Here is a 24074-nt window from a genome sequence, read left to right on the forward strand (position 1 = left end):
TCCACTACATGACCGCTCTTTGCTCATTTACTCACGCATTTCAGTGCTGGTACATTTGTGAAAGATTCTTAGTTCAGATCATAATTCTAAACTTCCTGATCTGTTCTATGGCAGTGGCTAAATTTAATGAACAGAGGTGGACTCCAGATGACACTGGGGGCCCCTGATCATTTCTCATTACAAACTATTTCAACAGCAATCATCAGAGCAGAATGCTAGACCCAGATACTTCGCTGATGACCAATTTGACCTAATTTCCATGACCCAGCAGGCCGTGACTCTTCTTTGCCCCCTCGTCTCTATATTTGGGTTCACTAGGGACGTTGGCAAGTCACTGGCAGTTGCCTTGCGCATGATTGACTTGTTTGCTAAATGACTAGAATCTGAAGTGGCAACTCTAGCTGGGGGCTATTGGAGTCTTTGGGGCAGACACCAGCTGCTGACTGTTACAGATAAACTGTCCCTCCCTCTGGGGATTCATGTGAGCACTATGGTGGGAATGGTGCTGAAGTCTGGCCAAAGATGCTCAGGGCTGTAATGACACTGAAACATCATGAGTCAGTCAGTGCTGTTCTATCACCAGACTCATTATTCTTCTTTGACATGATGGAGGTTGAAAAGGTTCCTGCACTGGCTGGGAAATGAACCTGGATCTTGTACATGACAGGTGAGAAATTGGTCCCTGAGCCACCAATGATAACAAACTCAAAAGTGAATCCTATGTCTCTTTCAATGTTAACTCATTGTCAGACCGCTGCAAAGGCATCAGGAAATTATTCCATCTTTCCATATCACATTGTAAGCTGTCTCGAGTATTTGGCCACCTTAAGTGTCTCACGCGAAGGTGAATCCAAGCCATTTCTTTAACATTAGACACCACCGATGTTTCTAAGTTTGTGTCAGGTGTACAAGGAGCCGCTGCTGTGACTTTAATGTAAGCATGGGTAGGTGGGTAGGTTAGTTAGTGGGTAGAAGGCCTTATCCAAATCTCTCTCTTGAAAAACCATCGTCTAACTCCCTCTCCCCCTTTGTTGCCTTACAATGAAGTTGAACAATGAAGTGCACAATAAGCTGCAGAGTCTGAAATATATTCACTTGCATAAATGGCAGATTGGCAAAGGGTACACAAGAAAGCAAGACACATAATCTCCGAGAGAAAGCCTCTTTGTGCGAGAAAGCGTGCCCATGTGTGTACTCCCTTCCAGCATAAAATTTCGACGGCCTTGTCACTGCTGTGATTGTTGAGTAGAATATAAGCCTGTATGCTCTACGCTTTGAATGCTGAAGATGGGGATTCCTGACAGTACAAAGACTGTCTCAGGACTAAGGCTGTACCTTGTGACTGATTGTAATTGGCTATGGACTTAGACATTTAATTATTGATGCGACCAGTATTCATTTAAATGTTCTGTATTGTCATTGAATTCTGCAAATCCTTTTTTCCCGAGACCATTGTTACATCTCGTGGTTATCCTTCGTTGTTACAAATGCACTTGACCATGTTTTGACCGCATATGCAAGCAAACACCAGGGTGGATTTAGAAAATGTATGCAGAACAGATTTCACACACTTCTCTGCTGCCCTCTTTTAAAATTCTACTCCATTAATGGATTAGTAGGCTAACTTTAAGTATGACATAGTGTAAGAGAGCCAAACTATTGCATAATTCAACATTTGTGTGTGGTCTTGTGCGTGGACAAACTACCTACTGAGCTTGCGAGTTCCCCATTTGAAAACACCCACAACAGAGTACCCTCTAAACCAGGCAGTTGCTATTCCAGAGTTCCTCAGTAGTTCTGGCAGCACTGGTGACAGTGGAGCCAATCTAACGGGAGGCCCAATGTGGGTCCTATCAGGCCTCATCTTGGCCTTGCGCATTTCCTATCTCCCCATCTCTTTTGAGGAGACATCCATCTTGATTTCTGCTGAGTGCCAAAAAGAAGTAGTAGGAGAATGAGAGGGAGAGATGGAGAGGGGGATGGAAGAAGGGTGTTCACCTGATAAGGCTGCTGAGAATCACAAGAGAGGATCTCAGGGAGCGTGGCCCCAACATGCTGAAAAGAGGAACTTCATCTTTATCTAATTACCACAGGGCCGTTTTGCCAGGGTAGATAGCACGAGCGATTATGGCGGCTGGTTGGTATCACAGTACTCTCATGCCTTTACAAGCACACGCATTCTCACGCACAAACTCAAGCAGATATGATTAACATTCAAATACACTTCCAGTGACGCAGAGAGGTACAAGCACACACACACACACACACACACACACACACACACACACACACACACACACACACACACACACACACACACACACACACACACACACACACACACACTAACACACACACACACACACACACACATACATGGGGCCCAGGGCTGAGTGCCATAACAGCCCAATGAAATATATTCAGATTAGAAAGGTGTCGCATTACTCTCCAGCCGGATGATAAATACGCGGTTAGCACCATCATTAATCTTGTACCCCCTCCCCACCTTCCGCCTCCAGACGCGGTGATGTAAGGGGAGGGGAGCCAGCATACACTGGATGGAGCTCGTGCCTCAGATAGGGTTGCAGCGGTGTGGCTGGTGCATGCATGGAGCGCCCGCACCGCCTTGTTCTGCTAGATCTCACAAGCACAAGAGGTCAGGGCAGACTGACTCACTGGGCTCCTTGTAATGTCACTGTTCGGAGTGGCAGGTTGGTGGATTGAACTGAGGTGAGGCTCGTTCTTTATTCAGGGATTGTTGCAGAGAAAAACATACAACCCCCCACTCGTTTGTTGCACACATTGTCTCTTTTGTTCTCAAGCTGTCGATGGACACTCCCTGTCGTTCTCTTTACATCCACCTCTCTGTCCAATTGCCCCAGCCTTCCTCTTTCTTTCTAACTGCACTGCTTTCTGCTGCCTCCCTTCTTTCATCCCTAGGGTTTTTTGACATATTGCCCCGGACGGCATTTCATGGTAAGTGGCCATTGTCTGGCTAATGAGCAGCATGCATAAAACACCAGAGGGCTGAGAAGACAATGACAGACATACACACAGAGACAGAAACACATGCTGGGCACAAGGCTGGATTCACCACCAGTGGCTTAAGCAGCATATTTCTCCTGCAAACACCGGCATGTCCCTCTAGGGAGGCTTCAGACAGACAGTTCAGACAGTGGCACGTTGCCCTCAATACAAACACAGCCCTAGGGAGGGGTCAAAGGTCAAGAGCTGAGGAAATTACTTGTGATAAATTGGCGATGGTGCCAGTAGTGTTGTGTATATGTGAGTGGGGTCATCCTCCCCTTCCCCTTCACTGGTGTGTTTGATGAAGTGTATATTCTTTGAGCATACAGCCTGTGTCTCCAGCACGCTGAGATCCAGAGTTTGAGCGGGATCCTCCCACAGATCCTCATTCAAGGGGTGCCTCTTGGGAAAAATGAGGGGGAGCACTTCATTGGATTTGGTTCAAAATGATGACTAAAAATTTTAACGCTCAACTGGAGCGAGACTGAGTCACAGAAGCTAAAGTAGCATTATGTCTTTTTTTAATCATCTATAGTAACATCTGCTCGGATGCTGATATATGGACTGTATACTGTACATTTCTATTATGATAAACTTATAAAGAGGACCTGTTGTTAGTCTATTAACAACTTAGTGAAACAGTCAAAACCTCTTCAAAACCACTCAACATCACAGCAGTTTAATTTAAGCTCAGTGAAGCAGACTTGTGTATTTATCATACATTTGTAACATGAACAGGTCCAACCCAATGGCGCACTGCAAACTGTGTCCCTGAAAACTGGTTAGACATCATATTTACAAGATGTTTTGCTGATGCAGAAGTCTTGCAGGAGGAAAGTTGAGTTGATTGAAAATTCACGGCTGATCTCCCATTCCAAGGGCAATTTTGCGAGGGACGTTTTCTCATTGTTGTGAGAAACTTCTGTCCACACTCCAGCCAGCAGTTGCCATAAATACTTTGGGCCTAATTTTTGCCTTCTCAGATTATGACCTGTTTTTTTTCTTCTCCTGTCTGCATTCTGTAATAACCAAGACAACAACAGGATGAGTTTCACTCTTGCCAAGACCTTTGAGCTTAACAACAAGCGTACATTGGGACTATTGTGCAAGATGGGCCAATATAAACTCGAGTGTTTCATTGCAAGATGGCTGATTAGCTCTTAAGGGGGTTGTAAAGAATTTGGTGCCTTGGTTTTGGGCTTCACTCATGAGGCGCTTGTTAAATTAGGGTGATGAAAACTATTCTGCACACACATTGCATACACTGGTATATAAATTGATACTATAATCAAGCACAAATTCCACACAAATATTGTCACGCTCACGCAGTTACCTTGTGTTGAGCCAATTGTGTTACCACATTTTTATTGAATGTCTCAGTCGCCCCCAATCACTCTGTGCTCTATAAAATGCTGGCAAGTGGATTGGGGCTACTATAATGGTGGCTCAATGCAGAAATAAACTTGTTTTACTGCTGCAAACAAAGTGATGTGACCTGGAAAGGTTGTATTTTTTGCTGGGATAATGACTGTATTTTAGAGTCAGGCCTCAGTGTGAACTCTAATTACTTGTCTGGGGCAACTGAGCTACGTTGGTCTCAAGCACTTAGTAATAAAGTCCATATTGGTTCCATGTTTATTAAACACAACATGAATGTCTGGTGAAAGTAGCTTTCCTGAGTAATCATGCTCTGGATTTATTGTTGCTTCAGGTCAATTTTTGTTTGATTATCATCCCATAGGTTTTGATACTGCAGTGTACAGTTCAAGTGCTTGTCCACCACTTCTAACATACAAAGGTCTATCATGGATATTTTCAACATCTTACAACAATCACAGCAACCACTAAATCATCGTTTGACATGAATCACCAAATGTATGTGTTCATCATCTTGCTGAAGTCAAACTTCACCAACTCTGCCACAAGGCTGACAGAGATATTTTTAAGAAAATGTCCTCTGACTTTCACATTTTATATGATTTCATTATCCACACTCTGCAGAACTGGCTCCCAGTTAACTTAATCACTGTGACACCCATTTCTCATAAATATGCAAATACAATACAGACATCTTGACTACTTTGAGAGTAAAAAGGGACTTGCAAAGACTTGCTGAAGACCCTTTCTCAAATCTCATGTCAAGTCTTTTGAGCACCTCATGTGGGCCACTTTTGTTCAGAAATTCTGAAGTTTCTGGGTTCCCACAGCAACATGTTTTGCCAAAACACAGCATGCTTGCTTGTCACAGTAAATTTAATCATATAAAATGGGAGCACTCTGTGCTGCTCTCATCACTGCCACTTTTTTTTTTTTTTTTTTTGAGTGGTTTTGTTTCCACTGTGGTTAGAATTGAAGCAGATAGAGTGGAGGCACAACAAAGACAGAAAACCATCCCCGCAATCTTAATGAAAATAATATTGTAAAAATGTCACAATGGAGGTCTGGTTATATAGCTAGAAATATAATTTTACACTCAGGTCCTTTGTGTCCTTCTAGACCACTGGCGCACTAGTAAAACAGTACTCCACAGACTGAAAGGCGGCATGGGTTTGTGAGATGGTAGGGAAAAATAAAAGAGACGTGAGGCAGGAAAAGGGGATTTGTAGGGGTATTAAGGCATTGCACGCCTGCTGGCTTGTGCCTTATCCCACTGTACATTCCAGTAGTGCAGTGTGCAAAACTTAACAGTCCTCAGTCAACAGAAAACTTAAGGACTTTGGTAGCCCATATGCAACTAGTATCCTCCTTGAAGAGGACCATCTCAGTCTATTTTCTGTCACCTGTCTTGTCTTGCCTCTGTGTATGTGCTTGCATTCCCGCTGATCTACTTAATCTGTGACAGAGGGGCAGAGCTTGTGGACTAACAGCTGGGAAATCTGTGCCCCCTACTGCCCCTGCACTCCTCCTCCTCCTCCTGCCACCCACTCTTTCTCCCTCTCACTGCCCTACCAGGTCGGCCTACTGACGGCTAATAAAAGAAGCGGCCCTTGACTGTTAACAGCTGGGTTCCTGTGATCTAACTCGGCATGCGGCTTGCCAGGGCTTTTTCTCTGTGAGCAGAACAGCAAAACACATAAGAATAGCAGGGGAATCAGGGCGACAAATACAGTACACAGAGAGGATTGAGATGAATGAAAAATAAGGGAGCATAAAAGAGAGAAAAGTGAGAGAACAGACATACTAGCATGCAGTGGTAAGCCAGAGGAAGGGGGCTCAGTGGCTGTCTTGTCCCTGGCTTTTCATGGCCTAACCAGCTAATCAATAGCACAGAGAAACACTATTTCAGTTGGCTCACTGAGCTCTCCGTACAGGAGAAATACTTAGACTGCCAACTCAGTCTTTCTGTTTTTTTTCCCTCTCTCTCTCTCTCTCTCTCTCTCTCTACAGTGAGAAACAGCAGTTTTTCTTGTAATATATTTAGCTGATGTACAGGAAGTGATGCATCTCGTGCAGTGGTGAGTGTGCACCTACGCAGGAACCTAAGTTGGACGTTAGAGGGATTGCAGTGAGAGCTGGGAGCAGCTGAAATATGTCATTGATATTAACGAGAGAGTTTACGTAGCAGGGGCTTCAGTGCCTTGAGAGTTTGGTGAATAGAAGAGGTGGTTTTAAAAGAATTCAACAATCAAAATCCTGACAATAAAAAAAGATCAAAATAGCCATCTCATTTATCATTAATTCTTAAAACAAACAAACACTGAGCTGACTGATTGCAAGAGGCTTTGAGGATTATTTTAGATATAGACCCCACTTTGAAACTAAATTCTTTTGGTCCTGCGGGACAGCTTTGATGCGTCGTTGGGAGTGCCAAAGCCGTTGGAAATGGATGAGGTCCTGCTCTCTCTGCTGTTGGCATTCCAATCTCGAGAGAGACGTGAGAGTGGCACCGTTACTCTAAAACAAGGACTCCAGACGGGGTCATGGGTGGGGGCTATGATGTGAGGGAGGCTTAAAATGTGGCAGACTTAAATAGCTGTGCATATGACCCGTCATGCCTGACCTACACTCTCTTATCACACTGCTGCTCCATAGATATCTTTTTCTAATTTTGTGTGTGTGTGTGGACAAGTATGTGTGTAGTGGGGAAGTTGGTGAGTATGAAAGACGACTCCAGATGCTCCCAGCTGGCTGTTGCCCAGTGAGGCTAATACACTACTGCCTGCCTAATTAGAGCACACACTCACACACACAAGCACAGTCGACCCCTCCTCGCCACTCATGTCCCGCTGTTTCAATGGGTTTATGGTAGGAAGAACATATGCCCCCCCTGTGTTTTATACAGGACACACATGCAGACAGCTAAACAAACAACCAGGGGCTTAATTACCTCATAAGGGAGGCCAGGGGTGAGGGTATAATGAGGTATAATGTAAAAGGATGCACAATGTAACACAGGAAAAAGCAATGCTGTGCTGTAAATGCAACCGGTTTGTGGATTTTGATTAAAGTGTTGACTCGGTAAGAAAAATGATCTAGATTGCAAGTGGTGTGGGAGTCTAACTAGCTCTCAATATTTCTCTGTTTCGTGCAAATACACAAACTCACAGGGACCCCCTTGACTTGGCACAATATGGATATGTTGGTTCTCACAGACAGAAAGGATCATGAACTGATTAGCTTCTAATCTTGTAGGCCCTCACTGTGTTAAAACCAGCATCAGCATATTTTTCTTGTCAGTCATGACACAAATTGATTCAGGATGCCATATGGACATATGTATGTCTGGATGTGTTGGCCACGCTGACCCTTTCTTTGGGCTGTCAAACAGCAACACTGTACTCCGACAGCAGCAGCACTCCCTCACAACACATCGTGTCAGACATTCTCCTGCCAGCCTGTCAACGCTGGGCTGTGTGTGGCAGCTTGTCCCCCACCACCCCCCTTTTTTTTCCTTTTGTCTTGTTGGCATAAACACATAAAACAGCAATATAAAACAATTCATACCATCTGCAGGCAGAAATCAGTTTCAAGTTAAACCATGAATTTAAAAATCACAAACAGCGTACTTTGTCTCGCTTTCTTCAATTTCTTACTTGCACAACATCTCTGTTATCATGTGTTTCCAAGGGTGTATTTCTCACATAAACCAATCAATAAGCATTAATTTAGTAGACAAGACAGGGTTACAATATAGCCATTCACTACATGTACTAAATGTTGCATAGAAGCAGGAATCCAAATAAGGCATGGTGCTTGTCAGTATTTGCACATTGGTTCATGTCTGACCACAAAGCAAGGTCTAAAAGGGTAAATGATAGCCTCAAAACAACTCGCACGGAAACGGAGCCAAATGAGGACATAGAAGAAGGGGGAGGAAGGTTTTGGGCAGTGGAGTAACAGAGAAAGAGATCCCAAGGTCAGTGTTGTGGGGCCTGCTATAGATGAGGGGAGAGAGATGGTGTGGACAGATGTCAAAAGTGATAAACGTCAGGCCTGACAAGCTCCAGCTTGGCTATCAGTTACTACTCGGAGCCTGGGGTCGGGCAAGTGCCAAGACAATGCCAACGCCTCTCTGTGACGATCAGTGCCTCCGGAGATTGTGCAAAATGGCTGCCGCCATGCCAACGCATTATTACGAGTCACTGCCTCTGCAATTTTTTTTTCTCAAAGGAAGTGCCATCTGTGAGTGACAGCGGGGCCTCAGCCATTTATTCTGAAGGCAGTAAACAAAGCTGCCATTTTTGCATTTTGAGTGTCTAGATGCTTGCATGTTACCACTGGTAAGGCTGTTTGTTGTCATGAGAGAGATTAAGCGAGGTGTGATGTATATCCTTCTTCCATCTCCATTTTTCTAGTCGAATCCATGCTCTCTTATACGCATTACTCAAGCAGCAGAACAAAATAAATCCTCATTTTCACATTTGAAAGCAGGCTGGACAAAAATCCAATACTCAGGAGAGTGCTTGGTCTTGCTTTAAGCATAACAGCTCATGAGAAGAGTGTGTGTGTGTGTGGGTTGGTGGGGGGGGGGGGGGTGGCATTGGAAAATAAATCCATATCAGGCCATTTACTTACATATTCTGTGGTCATTGATGATCTGTCAAACCATTTATTTCAGACTCTGAACTGCACACCAAAATCATTTTCCAAAGAACTTTCTCTACATCCAAAACAAATAATGAATAACTCACAAATCGATACAGTGTGCTTTATTGAGCTCACATGCTTGACTTGAGTCTGGCACCTGGCCTAATTGTTTTTCATTTGCCAGATATCCTCTTCTCCCCCTCCTTTGTTCTGCTTTGTATCAGGCTAAATAATAACAAAAAGGCGCAGACCTCAAATGGTGTGCATATACAGTGTGTTTGACATGAACCATAGCGCAAAGACTATATCTTTTTTAGGGATAGCAAATCTCCGTTGCACCCTGCCAGCTCCATTTCCAGAGAAGAAAAACAAACCCAATTTTAACAGACTGATTTGACTCTTGAATATATAGAAGCTCAGCAGTGTGAATCAAAAACATCCGGCACCCTCGATCAGTGCCTCTCAATGGGCCTCGGGTTTCTCAATGGAATCACTGTTGGCAATGCCACATCGACCCGGGTCACACCCCGCTGTTCTACTGAGTGGGGCTGAATAAAATCTTTGCACGCAGACTGCGAGCTCGCCAGGGTAGGGTCAACTGCTCTGACCCCCACCGGGAGACCAGGCCCCATCTTCCTGAAAAAAATGCCACCAAAAAAGTGTCTGTATCAGCAGGATACCAACAAAATCACTGGAAGAGAGGTTCCGCTAAGCAGTTTTGACAGACAGGGAGACTGGCATTTTGTGCAGTATTTGACAGGGACGCATACCCAGCTCTTTGAGGAGGTCTACTTTCAAAGAGAACTGGTCAAAAGCCAATTCAGTTAGCATGTGTAGAGTGTATAAGAAAGGGAACATCTTGAAATTCAGGATGTGAGAGAGGAACATAGGAAATCAACTGCCTTATTTTAAGTCAAGAGAAACATTATGCCTCCAAGGTACTAGAGAAAAAGCTATACCAACGGGGTGAGGGCCGAGATGAAGCTTCTTTCATTTCCTGCCTTCCTCTCACCTAAGTGAAACTGGGGCATTCCTGTCTGTCTAAGCATGAACGAACGACTTCCAATCCTCACTGACCCACTCAACTCCAGCGTCTAAGGGTCCCTCTTGGGTCATGGCCTCAGTGTCACATGCCAGTGGACGAGAAAGGGATATTGATTACCAATAAACTCATTAAGAACTAAGAGAAGGACTTTCCACCCAGACACAACAATTTGTTTCTGTCAAAACAAGAGCTTAACAGTCAGATTGCTTTCACCGATTCAGTTTACTCTATGCCCTTTTGAACTCATTGTTTTGCAAATGAGCTAAGGCTCCATGCCGTATCAATAATTTTAATATCAATATCAATATTAACAATTAGGTGATTGGGCATAATGTAATAGCTTAGTAGTGAAGATAATTAAGTGGCCGTAATTCTGATAGTGCTGGCAGTTGTTTCTTGCTTAGGGACATTATGTTACAGCCATTATTTTACAGAATGAGCAATTGATAAAAATGTCATGTATCTGCTCCTGTTGTGCATCTGCTATCCTTGATGTTAGCTGGCAACTAACCACATATCTGTTTCCATCCTATCTGCATATTTAGGTTTAATATGATGTGGAGCTTGCAAGGTTGTGAAATCTGGCACAAGAAAATTAGCATGCTATCTACTGCCTATGTTTATATGAATATACAGGGTCTGTAAATGTTAAGGTTATTTCATTTTCTTCTTTCTTATGTATTTATTACCCAATTATATCCCCTCTTATAGGGTTTCTGAAACAATGCAAACCAATAAGATGATTTCTATTTTACACGGTTCAAATTTGATTTGTGGCCAAAGAGCGCCCTTTTGTGTCTGCCTTTGAAGCATTGGTTGGGGAACCCTGTTTGCTGTATTTGCGATGCAGGCTATTAGAAACTTCCCCAGCATATCAATGATAAACTGCCAAGTCGTTGCCCCTTTGCACCCGCTATGACACCTCTGCTCTTCAGGCCCTGGAAAGGATGTGCCAGAAGATCGAGATACCAACTCAGGACGTAGACAACTATGGTTATCGCAGCTCTGCCATTAATAAGATCGCCCGGTGGCTTGTGTCCCGAGGTTTACTGGTCTGTGTTATCATGGTTCGGGACAATCTAAAATGAAGCAGCGCTGGAAATATGGCGCCACTGTGACAGGGGGTAAAAATGGGAAGAAATGTGATGGGCCACGGTGTCAGCGTGGTTAATCGAAAATAATGGCCAGCAATTTATAGTTGCCGTCCTGACCAGCACTGGATGTACTGATGCAGGAGATCGAATTTTAATGTGTATAGTCCATCACTTTATACAGGCTACTGATGTTTAGGGCTCCGGCCAAACAGCACATGAATCTATGGACGGAGGTTATCATACAGCAGTAATAAACAGGGCAACACTCGAAAAACAGAGCTCTGTCTGCTGTGTTTGCGTGTTCACAATTTGTGCGTGCGTGCGTGCACATGAAAGAATCTTGTTCGGCGTTAGGATGGTTTGACAGTCATCTGATTTCCACCTGCGGCTGTTGTCATAAATAAACAATAAAGGCAGAAGGAGGAGGTAGGCTCATGGGAGATGCAAATGAAAGCCACCTGCTGTGTTGTTGAGACCACAGGGAACCATGAGAGCCATCAGTATTTTTCCTCATTTGACAAGAGTCCATCTAATCTCCCTTCCCCACTCGTTCCTCTAACTGCGCTCCCCTGGTGTTAAACACTTGAAATGGATCCTGAGGAAAAAATAAGTCCAGATGTTGTACAGCCCCGCGGTGCTTTGCTTTACAGCACTGGTTTTGTTGTCATTTAATGTACCACAGTCCACGAATAATTAGAATAACTGCAGCATTTGTGAATGTTTTATCAAGAAGAACAGATCAAATTGACTATTATTTATCAATACATTTTTAACTTATCAATGAATTGATCTTCAGTTTTATAGAGGAAAAAAAGTTTGCTTTACCAAAACCTTTTATAGGTATCTACATGCAAATATTTTCTCTACCGCAGAGGCAAAGCTCAGGCAAATTTCTGCAAACTGGTCAAACTGTAATCACTACTGCCCCTTTCAGACAGTGACCTGGTTAGTCAGTCTAAATGGGCCATCACATGTAATCTGACATGGCTGTGTCTCCCAAACAACAGCTGTAGAAGATTGAAAAAAAGGTTTGCTAAGGTGTGAAAATTTATAATCAAGTTAAATGCTTGCGGTAATTGAACTGTTAATTACTCTTTATCATAATTACATACTGCACAATTAACCAAAGGCAACCAAAACTATGTCCTGTTATTTTCTCACGTTGCAAACAAAGCACCAGAAATCTACTTTTGCAGTAAGGATGACGTGTGTAATGACTAATGATTGACAGACTGACCTGAAATGGCTCCCAATGCACATGTTTTGTGCATTGGGGGTGTGTTAGTAAGAAAAAGCAAAAAAGGTAGTTATTTGGAAGGATGTTGATGCCACTTTGTTGCAATCTATGCTGTTACCTGACTAAGAGCAGCACTTACCCAGGCATTATGCTTTTTGGGACAATGCATACCTGGAAGGGCCTTAAACAGAGGTGGACTAAGTGACTGCTGCAGGAAGAGCACAAATGGCAAACGGTCTGTGGCAACCAGTGTCGTAGGCCACAGTGTGAGTGTGTGATCTGGTTTCTCTTGTGTTATATAGAAGTCAGCACAGCTTGACTAATCAGTAAAAAACACTTGCTATGAATGTTATTCAAAAGAGCTTCTGATCAGCAGGTCTACATTGAAATACAGTAATTAGAGATCAGCTGTGACTCATGCTTTTCATTGTTAGGCATTTTATTAAACTCACTCATTAGGCTCAGACTGTATTTTCAGTTCCCTCCGCTCCAAGCACAAAAACCAAATAACCTCCTATAGGGCATAAGAGGTGGAAATCAGCTGCATACACTGAATCATTTTCTGCATTTCACTCCTGACGTCAGCGCTCTTAATGAAGACAGCGTAGCTCACCGAGTTCTGCACAGCCAGTCTAAAGATTTTATTTCACTGCTTCCACAGCTTGCCTTATTTCACTATGGCTTAATGAGAGTCGTTTGGAATAATAGGCTTCCATTGAACGGAGGCATCTGCATCCACACAGCTCTAAATGAGTGAGCTAATTTCCAAAGATAATCACCTCTCCTGCTGTGTTTTTATGCAGAGATGCTGTAGATTTTTAGCCTCCGATTTAATGAAGTCAAAAATTACCTCCACTCCTCTGGTAAGGTCTATGGAAGCTGAACGTGTCACCAATATTTGTCTTTATATCGTAAAAGAAAGGGTGTTATTTTCACAAACAGCAGTTTAGGAAATGACTAATGTCACTATCCAGGAAAAAAATGTATATTTTAAAATCTGAAATACCGTATTACAGTTTTCTATGGACAAATTTTAAATTAGCACTTTTTTCTGTCATTTCCTCTTCTATTAGCATCACTAAAATATGGCTAAATTTAAATAATCCATACGTTTATTTCCTCAAATTATGCAGTGAGTTTCTAGTTAAACTAAAGAGCAAAAATGAAAAATAGTATTTTAATTTAAATGGGATTGTCCTTCAATTCCACTCCTGTAAAGGATGTTGCTGTAAAGTGCCTGCTGAGGACAGCCATCAGATCCATTAGCTCAGCACATAATCATCAAAACTTTCGTACTGCAAAGAAACCCCTTAGCTTTACTGACTGCTTGAAATATGCCTCTGTCTGTGCTACAGAGAAATTTTGACTTGCCCAACTGAAGCACTTCATGCTGCTGTAGAGACATAAAAAGAACTACAAACGCTTTTTACATGTTTCCAAGAGCAAACAAGTGAGATTTCTTAGGATGCCTGGGTAATGAAGTCCGCTGGGACATTCACAGACACAATTAAAGGATGAAGTGAGCACTCTTTTTCGCTGTCTTTTCTGTCCCCCTCTTTCTTCCTTTCCGCTCTCTCTTGTCTAGTCCCAGTGTGTGTGTGAACGTTATCACCGATGACACAGAAGCTGTGGCGTCATGCAGTCACTGCAGATGGCAGATATATATATAAAAAAAAAAAAAAAAGGACAGGAAGGGAGGAATCGCTTACAAACGGCATAGGCCATTTTGACAGAGAGAAACCCTGGCTTGTCAGAGCAAATGGGAAAGGTCACAAACTGACAATGTAGTGTTGTCCCATTCACTGAACTACACTATCCTTTATTTAACTTCCCACTTTCACGTCAACTAGCTTGTCTTTAAAAAAAATGTCATGCCCTTTTATTTCTGTAAAGGTTGCACTAGAGACAGCCACAAGCAACAGAGACTGAGCTGTTTATCACATTCACTGTGTATTTATGCAGTTGCGCTGGAGACAAGCTGTCAGTAATTTGGCAACATTTAGAGTACTTTTCCCCCTGTGGCTCTGTTGGAGTGGCCGTTGCACAAATTTATACAATATGAAAGAAACAGCAGCAGAGGTTAATTCCCTGGTGCAGTGTTATGCAGGCTGGCAGTCCAAGCGGAGGAGCAAGACAACAATATGGCTAGCAGCTAGCCACAGCTTTGTGTTTAGCTTATCACAATAGACGGTCGGGAAGGTTTCCAAATAACGGCAGAGGGTGGGAAGATGGGAGAGAGAGCAGGAGGAAGGGGAAGGAAGGGATTGCATTGTAATGTGTTTTCATGGCTACAAAATGAACCTTTCTATAGACTGTGACACAAAGAGCCCAGGACTGTAAAACAAACACACACACACACACACACACACACACACACACACACGCACGCACGCACACACAATCTCTCTCTCTTCTTGGACTGTCACTGGAATGAAAATCAGCTCCGGCAAAAGGAAAATCCATTTGCAATATTAAAAGCTTGAGGGTTGATGGCCAGCATCAACAGCTAAATTGCCATCCATCCACAGTTTTTTTTTTTTGATGTATATGAGTTTCCTTTTTGAGTTAATGCTTTTAAAATAAAACCTACTCTAATTGGTGCCATTTTCCTTGTCTAGACCTGAGGCAAGCCATCAAATATGGATGACAGTTAAAGTTAGTAAGCCATTTCATCGTAAGTCTATATTTCAGTTTCAACTACAGTCACGGTGGTAAGGTCTCAGGTGGTATTTTCTCCTGAGTTTTCTTCAGAAAAGACCAATCATTTGTGCAACTAAGTTACTTTATAGATGTTTTGTTTTGACGAAAAATGTGCCTTTTGTCTACCCGGCTATATTTTGTTGCCTTGTCTTTATGTTTCTCCACTATCTCAACTCGTAGCCCTGCTAATCATGTGCATAATGTATGTGTGTGTGTCTGTTAGCTTCCCTAATTCTAATACCTTTCTTTGCATAATCATATCTGTACATATCCACACATGCCCAACATGCCATCCCATCTAACAGCTAACTTCTTATTAGTCTTTGTGATCTAAGGAACCAATCTAAGCTTACCTGTTGTCTTACATCATGTAACCCAAGTAGCATGTTGTGTTAAACTTTCACAGATTGGAAGAAAGAGAAGGCTGGACCCAAAACATTCCAATTCCCACGCACAAACTCTCCCTTTCTTCATGTCAAACACACACAAGGCATGATGGTGTCCTGTTACAGCAATGCTAAAACTCTCCTGGAATGTTTCTTTAGGGTAGATCGACGTGAGAACACATGCAAGGACAAGGTAGGGATAGGTGGAGGATAAAGTGTGGCAGCTAGGGTTACACTGCCCTACACCTGACATGGACTTCCTTGAACAGCATGAGAAATTCAGGGGAAATTCTTTCAAGTTAGAGGTCAGAGACATTCTAGTTTACTGTACCCTGCAGGTTTTGGTGATTTCATGATGGCGGATGGTATTCTCCAAACTTCGCACCTGTATGTGGGTGCGGGGTGTGCCATCGAAAATACTCATCATTAAACCAATTACCGGAAAGCTGTAATGTGGTTAGAGTGGATACTGTGTGACAGTACGACACTGTCACACTCCTATGACTTGAGCGGCTCGTCACAATTTCACACTGTGGCAAATCTCAACATTAAATCATCATGATGTCGATCCGTGTTACGTGTGGAGCGATGAATAACTTGGTGACTTCATGGGGATGGTATGTGTAGCTTATTTATGCTATCTATAACTCCAAGCTATTTGTGATATCTTGAGCCATTCTGCATGAACTTCATTTCGGAGTAACCCAAGTCTGCTAAACAGCTCTGGCTAAAACTGCCTTTCTATGTTTAACTGTTGCCATCTCATCTCCCAGTAGATTTGCGTATACACAGGTCCAAATATAGTTAATTGCCAAAAGGGTTCATGGGGCTGTAAAAGTTGGTGGATACTTATGTCTCATTGCCTTATTTGCTGATTTTGTGACTTTTACCAGGCCAATATACTTGTCTAATGTCTGGATGTCAGAGTAAATGAATGAGACCGTTGGGAAATACATCTTTTAAAAGTTGCCCTAGTAGCCCCTGGTACCTAAGGAAATTTAAACACTGGTATTAGTCTATAAATACATTGGTAGGGTCATGTGTGCCATAGTTTTCTAGCCTTACTAAATATAAACAAGGCCTGTCTGTGCAGTGTTATCTATAACAGTGTGATGCAACTCTCCGAAATCCCTCTGAAATAGTTCCTAAAATATACATGAAAAGGGAACGGAAAGATATACCCGTTCTTCTGTGTCGGCTGTTTAAAGACACAAGCACAACCTTCGTCTGTCATCCCTAAAATATCACAACTAGGAATGAAATAAAGGAAGGAAGGAAGAAGGGAAGCAACACTGAATGAAAACAACAAAGACGACTCATACATTGAATGGAGTTGTCAGCACTGCTAGAACCACTGAAGCACATCTGTATGAGCAACATTCCTATTCTAATATAATGTAAAAAATGACAAAATACCAAAAAGTTTCCTCTCAGGTCTTGGCAGGTTTGAAATAGGCAGCACAAGGAAATGCTACAACTCACATTAATGTCTAATACTCGCTCATTTCTTTCCCACACTGAGCTCTGTATTCCCCCCGGGCTACCATTTGCTTTGCAAAATGCATGCATGAAATTCTTGAGACCAGCCTCCCCACGAGTCTAAATAATAGATTACCAACACAGCATCCAGCCTGCGCTATAACTTCAGCCCCAACTGTCTGGCCTCATTAGCGAGAGAAGTGTAAAAGATAGCCAGCTGCTAGCCCAGGTGACGGCACTCAGCTCTGGCCTTTGGCAGTAGTGGCCCACCCTAAAGAGAATATACGGCGTCTCTCAGTGCAATTCATCTTGTAATCCGTCTTAAAGCTGCTAAGCTTCCGTTGATGGCAAATGAATGGAGACCAAAGGCAGGAACGATGGAGACAGAGGGAGAAGAAGGTGAAAGTTTGAGTGAGCAGCACAGGGAGGGGAGAAAAGGACAAAAATGTGGTAGATTCATCTGTGAGGAATGACAGAGGGAAAGACAATTGGTTTGAGCCGTCTGGTCAGAACCAGAGGTGACCTAAGCCATTTTCATCCACTGATTGTCCCCCTTTCTCCCTCCTTCTGCCCCTCCCTCCATCTCTTTTCACTCTCTCTTCTGTAGCTCTATCTCTCTCGCCCTCTCTCTCTCCATGTCGGCTTCCAAATGGCAGTCATTATACCGGACATGAAAAGTCATTTTAGTTCCGCCTGGCTTCTTCAAAGCAGCTAGCTATAATTGCAGATTGAGTAGAGAGAGAATGCCGGGGTTACACAGAATTTAAACATTGACTCCTAACCTTGTAGTGATGCAGGAATTTAAATCTGAATTCTAAAACGGGAGGGATGCATGAGGAATAATAAAGAACAAATATTTACACTATGCCAATGTCAATCTGTGAGAATTTTCTGCCCTTTTTAGACTTTATTCCTCACTTTGAGAGACCTTGTGAGATAGCCCTAAATGTTTAAACAACGCTCTTTGGACATGTGGGTGCCAGACTTTGTGAGCGAACTGGAGGTACTGGATCCCATTACAGCACGTGTCACATGAAGAATTATGGCACAAATTGTGGAAACTCTTCCAAATTATGAAAAATCCTACCACTATTAAATGCATTCCTCATTCGTGAAATTGCTAGGTGGCAATGTTACTGGACTTTTTAATGGAATTTTTTCCTCTTTGCCAGCTCCAAAGGGAGTCTGAGAAATGCAACTGACCATCAAATACAACTCTCAATCATTTTGTCGATAAGCTTTATTTAAGATAAACATTATTTTATTTTATTTTCATTTTATGCAAATAATTTTCTGCATAACTGCTGCAGCAACAAACTGTAATGTTTGGTCTATTCTTGGGGTTAGGGTTATTATACAGTCTTTCACATGGCTGTGTGTGTCTGCACATACTTGGCGTGTGAGCATGCGAGTGTCTGTGAGCTTGCGTGTGTTACAAATTCAGCTCTGAAACAGTTTACAGTCCCTGAGGGTCATATATACGTTGCTCTTTCCCAGTTTACGAGCTAGCCACCAGTCTGAGCTGAGCACCCCTCCCTTGCACTTATCTCTTGCACCCTTCTATTTGGCACAGCAGGTAGCGTAATTGTTCTTGGAAAGAGCCTATCAACTAAAGGCTCTATTTTTGACTTCTCGTCACAAAGACCTTTATCATAATACCCATTTTTGCACGGCTCCAGGCTCTAACCTCAGAGTGCCTCCGAACAAAAGTGTTTCAGCTAAGTCATTCCCTTTTGATGGGGAGGATGGATGGAGAGGGGGTGAGTGAGGTGGGTAGATAGAAAATATAGACTGCAAAATAATTCTTCTGAACGAGACCCTCCCCGCCGTCCACTCCCTCGCCCCCCAGCCCACGAAACGCAACCCCCACTAGCTCTCTTGCGAACAGAAACAAATTCTAAAACTGTCATACTTTAATTGAAATTCCATCACTTGTGTGGCTGCTATTGTGGAATAATTTGATAAAGCTGTGTGACATGAATGCACAGAGCCGCCCGCCACTTCGATTTCTTCCCCAAGCTTTTATTTCCTCATTCTGCCGGTTATTCAAATGAACCTCAGTGGATTCTGCTCTCAGCCTTTCCAAAAATTAAGATAAGAGGAAATGAGACAATGGGAAGGGCATAAAAAGAAATAATGTTTTGGGTTGCAACAAAATGAAGCCCTTAAAAATATTACCAAGGTACGTTTTTATACCCCATCATTTTGAATCTTGGGATATTTGAAACCAGAATTATTGTTTCATTTGCAGTCTTTCGAGTTCTTCTTATTGCTCCTAACTGTCTCAAAGTGCTAATAGTGGCAGGCTGTTAGTTGCTAGATGGGGAATGATCCAAAATGGAGGTCAAGGACAGTATTCCAGTCTTCTGCCAGTGCCAGTGACCCCGATCCAAATCCATACCAGCATACTCCCTCTCCTGTATGTCTTCACAACTGGCTACAGGCGTTTGGCATCCATCATATCTGCTGAAACCCAATCTGCAAGCAAAGGACAGCTGCGGCAGAAAAGCGGTCCTCCCTTTTTCTGACACATCGGTGTTTCCCCTGTATGCAAAGCCTGGAGGCAGAGCCTCAAGGCGACACGTTCTAACTGTGTTGTACCCAATGCTAAGTGGAACCGTGTTCAAAGTGACACTATGCTTTGTGTGTTATAATACATACAAGTAAATTTCACTGAGGGAGATATGTGTAGTTTGATCAGGATGGAAAGATGTGGAAGGCGGGATTTATTTTCATGATACTTCGTTTTGATGAGACCCATCTGAGACAGAGAGAAAGACAGAAGGATATAGGAAAGGAAAGACGGAGAAAACAATAGTTACAAAAAGAGAAAATAAGAGTAAACAGGAAACTACTAAGAAGCTCAACTACAGTCCTGTGCTCCCTCCACTGCCAGATAATATTTACGCCTCAGCTTTCTGCCCTGACAGTGTGATGGACAGTAGAGGTGATTTTGCCATGGCGTGAAAATAGGCTTCTTATTATTCCAACCCAGTGGCAACTTGAATATCAATAAAAACTGCTAGCGTTCCCCTATGTGTAAAACCAATGCCCCGTAGCGGTGGTTTTTATCAAGCAACCCACCCTTGACGCTAGTTATGCAGTACTAGAGGTTACAGGAGGAAATGCTTGCCAAGTAAATAAGTGAGTGAAGCGATTGAATAGAGGGGAAAAACACAGCGGGACCGGGGCCAAAGTGAACCAAGGGTAAAGTCATGATCACTTCATTATGCTGTGGCGCAGCTCAGTGTTGTGCGAAATCAAACTGCTTTCTCGTTTGTCACAATGCATCAAGCTGGCCACTGTGAAGTGGGTTTGTAGTTGGCTGGGGGCCCCTGACGCACAGGCACACATAGGTTGAAACATGAGGAAACTAAACCTTAAGATATACAAAATGCATACACACGTATGTTCATGTACAGTGTACAGCACACATACCAACATTGATATGACACCCACACCTTGATACCCCCCCTGCCTTTTTTTTCCCCCTCCAGTATGACCTCTACCAGTCAAACTTCTTTTGCATCCGCCAACCACCCACCCTGCCAGCTAGCCAGCCAGGCTGCCAGTCAGTGGGTAGTTGTTACGGGCCGTTGCTGGCACAAAATAAGGTAGAATACACCCACCTGATTACAGAGGGCAGGCAGTGAGGGGGGTGATTGCTAACAGACCTATTGGCACTCCATCTCCTCCAGTTCCAACACCACGGCGCCTGATAATTGTGGCCTCTATGTTTACGTATCCATTTTTGTAATGTAAGTGTTGATTTCTCATTCCACACTCGTAATAGGGTCCCTGGCCTTGGAATTCCTGAAGTACTGCTCACACACATTGGCACAAGAGTACATACACATACACACTGATAGAAAACAAACTTTTTTTTCCGGCTTCTTTTTTCTGCTCTTGGAAATAAACTGGTGAGTCAGAGCTACTTGGCTGTGCTAAGACAATGGGACTGTGAGGTGCAGGCACACTTGTTTGTGAAAGGGCTTGGCTTTGAACTGAAGAGGGACTTGGAGAAGGAAATATAAAAGGCTTCTGCAGTCCTTCAAGAATGCCTCTGTTACAATTCTGTCAATGATCTATGATCTTAACATTTGACCAACTGTTGTAGCGTCGATCGGAAAAATCACATAGAAAAGTAATACAAATAAAAAGGACACCTGAAAGACATTGTTAACTTCTCTCTAACATTCAGTCATGAAAACACCCCATTGTCCCTTCCAGACACTGTCAGAAATGTGGGATATGATTCCGAATGTGCTTCAGGCACAAAAAGCTGGAGAAAAAGGTAGATCACGGGCACACAAAAATCGCCCTTATAGGCACTTTCTAAGGCGTTATGTCATTTTTCAATTTAATAGCTTGCATGTCATGAATTGTTTGTAACCTTCTTTCTCACTCACTCACACACACACACACACACACACACACACACACATACACCTTTTCACAATTTGAATTAAGCTTTTGTTTTGTTTTTTTAAAAAAGCTATTATATTTGGAGGACGTAAATATACCACAAGGTGAAGGATGAGGGTTTGAGAGAAGATGGCTGCGCCAGCGCCGCTTTTCCATGACTGAGACACTTTGCTCCCTTCAACGACTTTGGATAGCAGCACTTAAACTGAGCACCACCTTGGTGCATATCCATTTTGTCTCTTCTTTTGAGCACTGCTGTCGCAACAGCAAAATTGGAAATCGAATGTGTGGTGACAGCGTTAATTGCGCCGTGTCAAAATTGGGCAAGTGCTATTTGTTTCAGCTGGGAACTGTAAAACATGTAAGACAGTGGAGGTGCTGGGGTATACTCTCCTGGAGCGCTTACTGGCTATAACCTGGGAATTGCTTGAGCAAACACATATGCACACCAATTGGCATGCTTAGACACACACACACACACACGCGCGCACACACACACTCTCTCTCTCTCTCTCTCTCTCTCTCTCTCTCTCTCTCTCTCTCACTAGCCTTTCAAGCACCTCACTGGCCTACTCCACTCATGATCTTCAGTCACCTCCTTTTTTTTTTTTTTTTTTTAATATAACATTGTGCCTTTTTAAAGGCTACACATATGCACACATAGGCACACAAAGGCACATTCAAAACGCTTTCATTAAAGCTTTTTACAACATTATGCCGGCGAACATGAATTTGAGGTTTACAATAGTTTTCTTCATTTTCAAAAACTTCTGAAACCCCTCCCCCTATTTATTGTAAAATTATTTTATACTACTAGTCAAGTTTTTTTTGTTTTTTTTTTTTTTTTTCTAGTAAAAGAAGGGGGGTCTTGGCATGGTAACTAAGATCCCTTCTTCATGGCTCATAGCCCCTCTCTACTGCATTCCCCTCACTGGCTGGAGAGAATGAGTCCCCTAGTGGACCAACTGGCACACTGAGCACAGGTGGTGTGCACAGCTCCGCTGGAAATAAAGGTTCACTTTCACCTGATTGACAGAATGTCTGCGTGACTGACTGACTGAATCTCTTTTTGCCTCACTGATATTTTGCTGCTTTTTTTTTTTTTGTATGTGTGAGCTCTTTAAAAAAGCACAGTCAACTTTAAACCCCGCGAAAATAAAATGTGTTCTAAAAATAAGACAGATGAGATGAGGGATCTCTGGAGAGTCGCAGGTATGCACTTTGAAAATTCTTCACAATCGCCTCACTGGAAAGGCTTCCACAACTCTAAAAGGGCGCTCTAAATGAACTGTATTTACATGACAGTGCCACAGCTCAAAGTGAGCTTAAAATAACATGCTTGAGCTGGCCGATTCTGTCAATTTTGATAACATACAGGGGAGCAGATAAACTGTAGCCGACTTATATAGCAATTTTAAGGCAATCTGATATACTTCTAACGATGTGTGGGGATAATTTAATGAAAAATAAACTGCTTTTGACATTGGTCGCCTCTCACACCTCAATACAAACCGCACACCATGACAAAAACACTCCACCTGCACATTCACAGATGTAGTTTAGGTGCTGCTAATATTCAAAACAGTATTGTAGGGCTTTAGTGGCGTTTTTCATACTGTAGCATAGTGTGGCTCTGAAAGCGCTGCTGTTTCTATTCAAGGTTGCGCGCATTCATAGGCGAATTTCTTAACTATGCCTATAACAATTGTTGGCACACAAATAAAACGGCCAGGTCCCTAAACACACCAGCCAGAATATAGCCTACATGCATGATGAGATAAAGCCAGTCCAAATATGTGTAACGGATTACAGCTAGGCCGAATATGTTTGAACCAACTTCATGGGGCTCTACGCACACCTGAAATCACTGCGGCAGCGACTTCAGTTCTGACTGTCACAACCTCAAAACTCACAGGCTCGTCAAAACAGTCTTACCTTATCACCATTTTGCGGTCAGTTTGAAACTCAGTGTCTCCTTTTTTCTTTATATAAAGAGAAGTCGAGAGTTTTTACATCCAGTAATGACAGCCGAGTCCCTGGGAAATAAAACAACGTGGAAGAAAGAAATCCGTCCTCAGGTTCTTCTGCTTCTTCTTCTTTTTCCCGTCTGTTCGCTCTTATTTCGTTTCTTTCCGCGAGTTGTCCGCCTCCAATGCATTAATGATCTTCGGGGCGATAGGATGAAAAACACGCACGTGGAGCGTGTGTAATATATTCTCTGGTTTGGGTCTGTCTGTGTTGCGCTCGTTAGATCTTCATTGAATTGAACGTGGCGAGACGGTGGTTGTGTTTGGAGAGTGCGGTGTGGCTGGGACACACAGCCCCTCGCTCACCCTCGCTCTCTCTCTCTCTCTCTCACTCGCTCTCCCTCTCTCTCTCTCTCTCTCTCTCTCTCCCTCCTTTCTCTCTTACTGTCTCTCTCCTTCTCTCACTCACTGTGTGTCTTGTCTGTCTGTCTGTCTCTTTACGGAGACCAGAGTGCGTACTAAAGCCCCTGGTAGAGAGAAACGGGAGAGAGTGAGAGAGAGAGAGCGAGAGAGGTGGATGGGTAGAGGGGTGGTTGACGTCACTCAGTGAGGTCCCACTCTCCCAACTCCTGGATCAACTTCCCCCCAAGTCCACTGCAGGAATGTGCACTTGGACATGGCTATTTT

At 43.1% G+C, this 24074-nt stretch overlaps 1 protein-coding gene across 21 annotated transcripts in view; it reads right to left on the reverse strand.

Annotated features, from left to right (window-relative positions):
- Window positions 1–23727, reverse strand: part of ptprd (protein tyrosine phosphatase, receptor type D) — a 132497-nt gene extending 108770 nt beyond the window's left edge. For 11 of the 21 annotated variants that reach the window (XM_022758788.1, XM_022758787.1, XM_022758775.1 and 8 more), the window contains exon 1: window positions 23356–23726. The gene's annotated coding sequence lies outside the window, so the exon portion shown is untranslated. Of the gene's footprint in view, window positions 1–23355 lie in introns of all 21 variants that reach the window. The other 10 variants (XM_022758771.1, XM_022758769.1, XM_022758773.1 and 7 more) reach the window with 3 other exon arrangements.
- Window positions 23728–24074: the final 347 nt, after the last annotated feature.

This window comes from Seriola dumerili, unplaced genomic scaffold (genome assembly GCF_002260705.1).
Source record: "Seriola dumerili isolate Sdu_G_001 unplaced genomic scaffold, Sdu_1.0 BDQW01000309.1, whole genome shotgun sequence".
Taxonomy (NCBI): domain Eukaryota; kingdom Metazoa; phylum Chordata; class Actinopteri; order Carangiformes; family Carangidae; genus Seriola; species Seriola dumerili.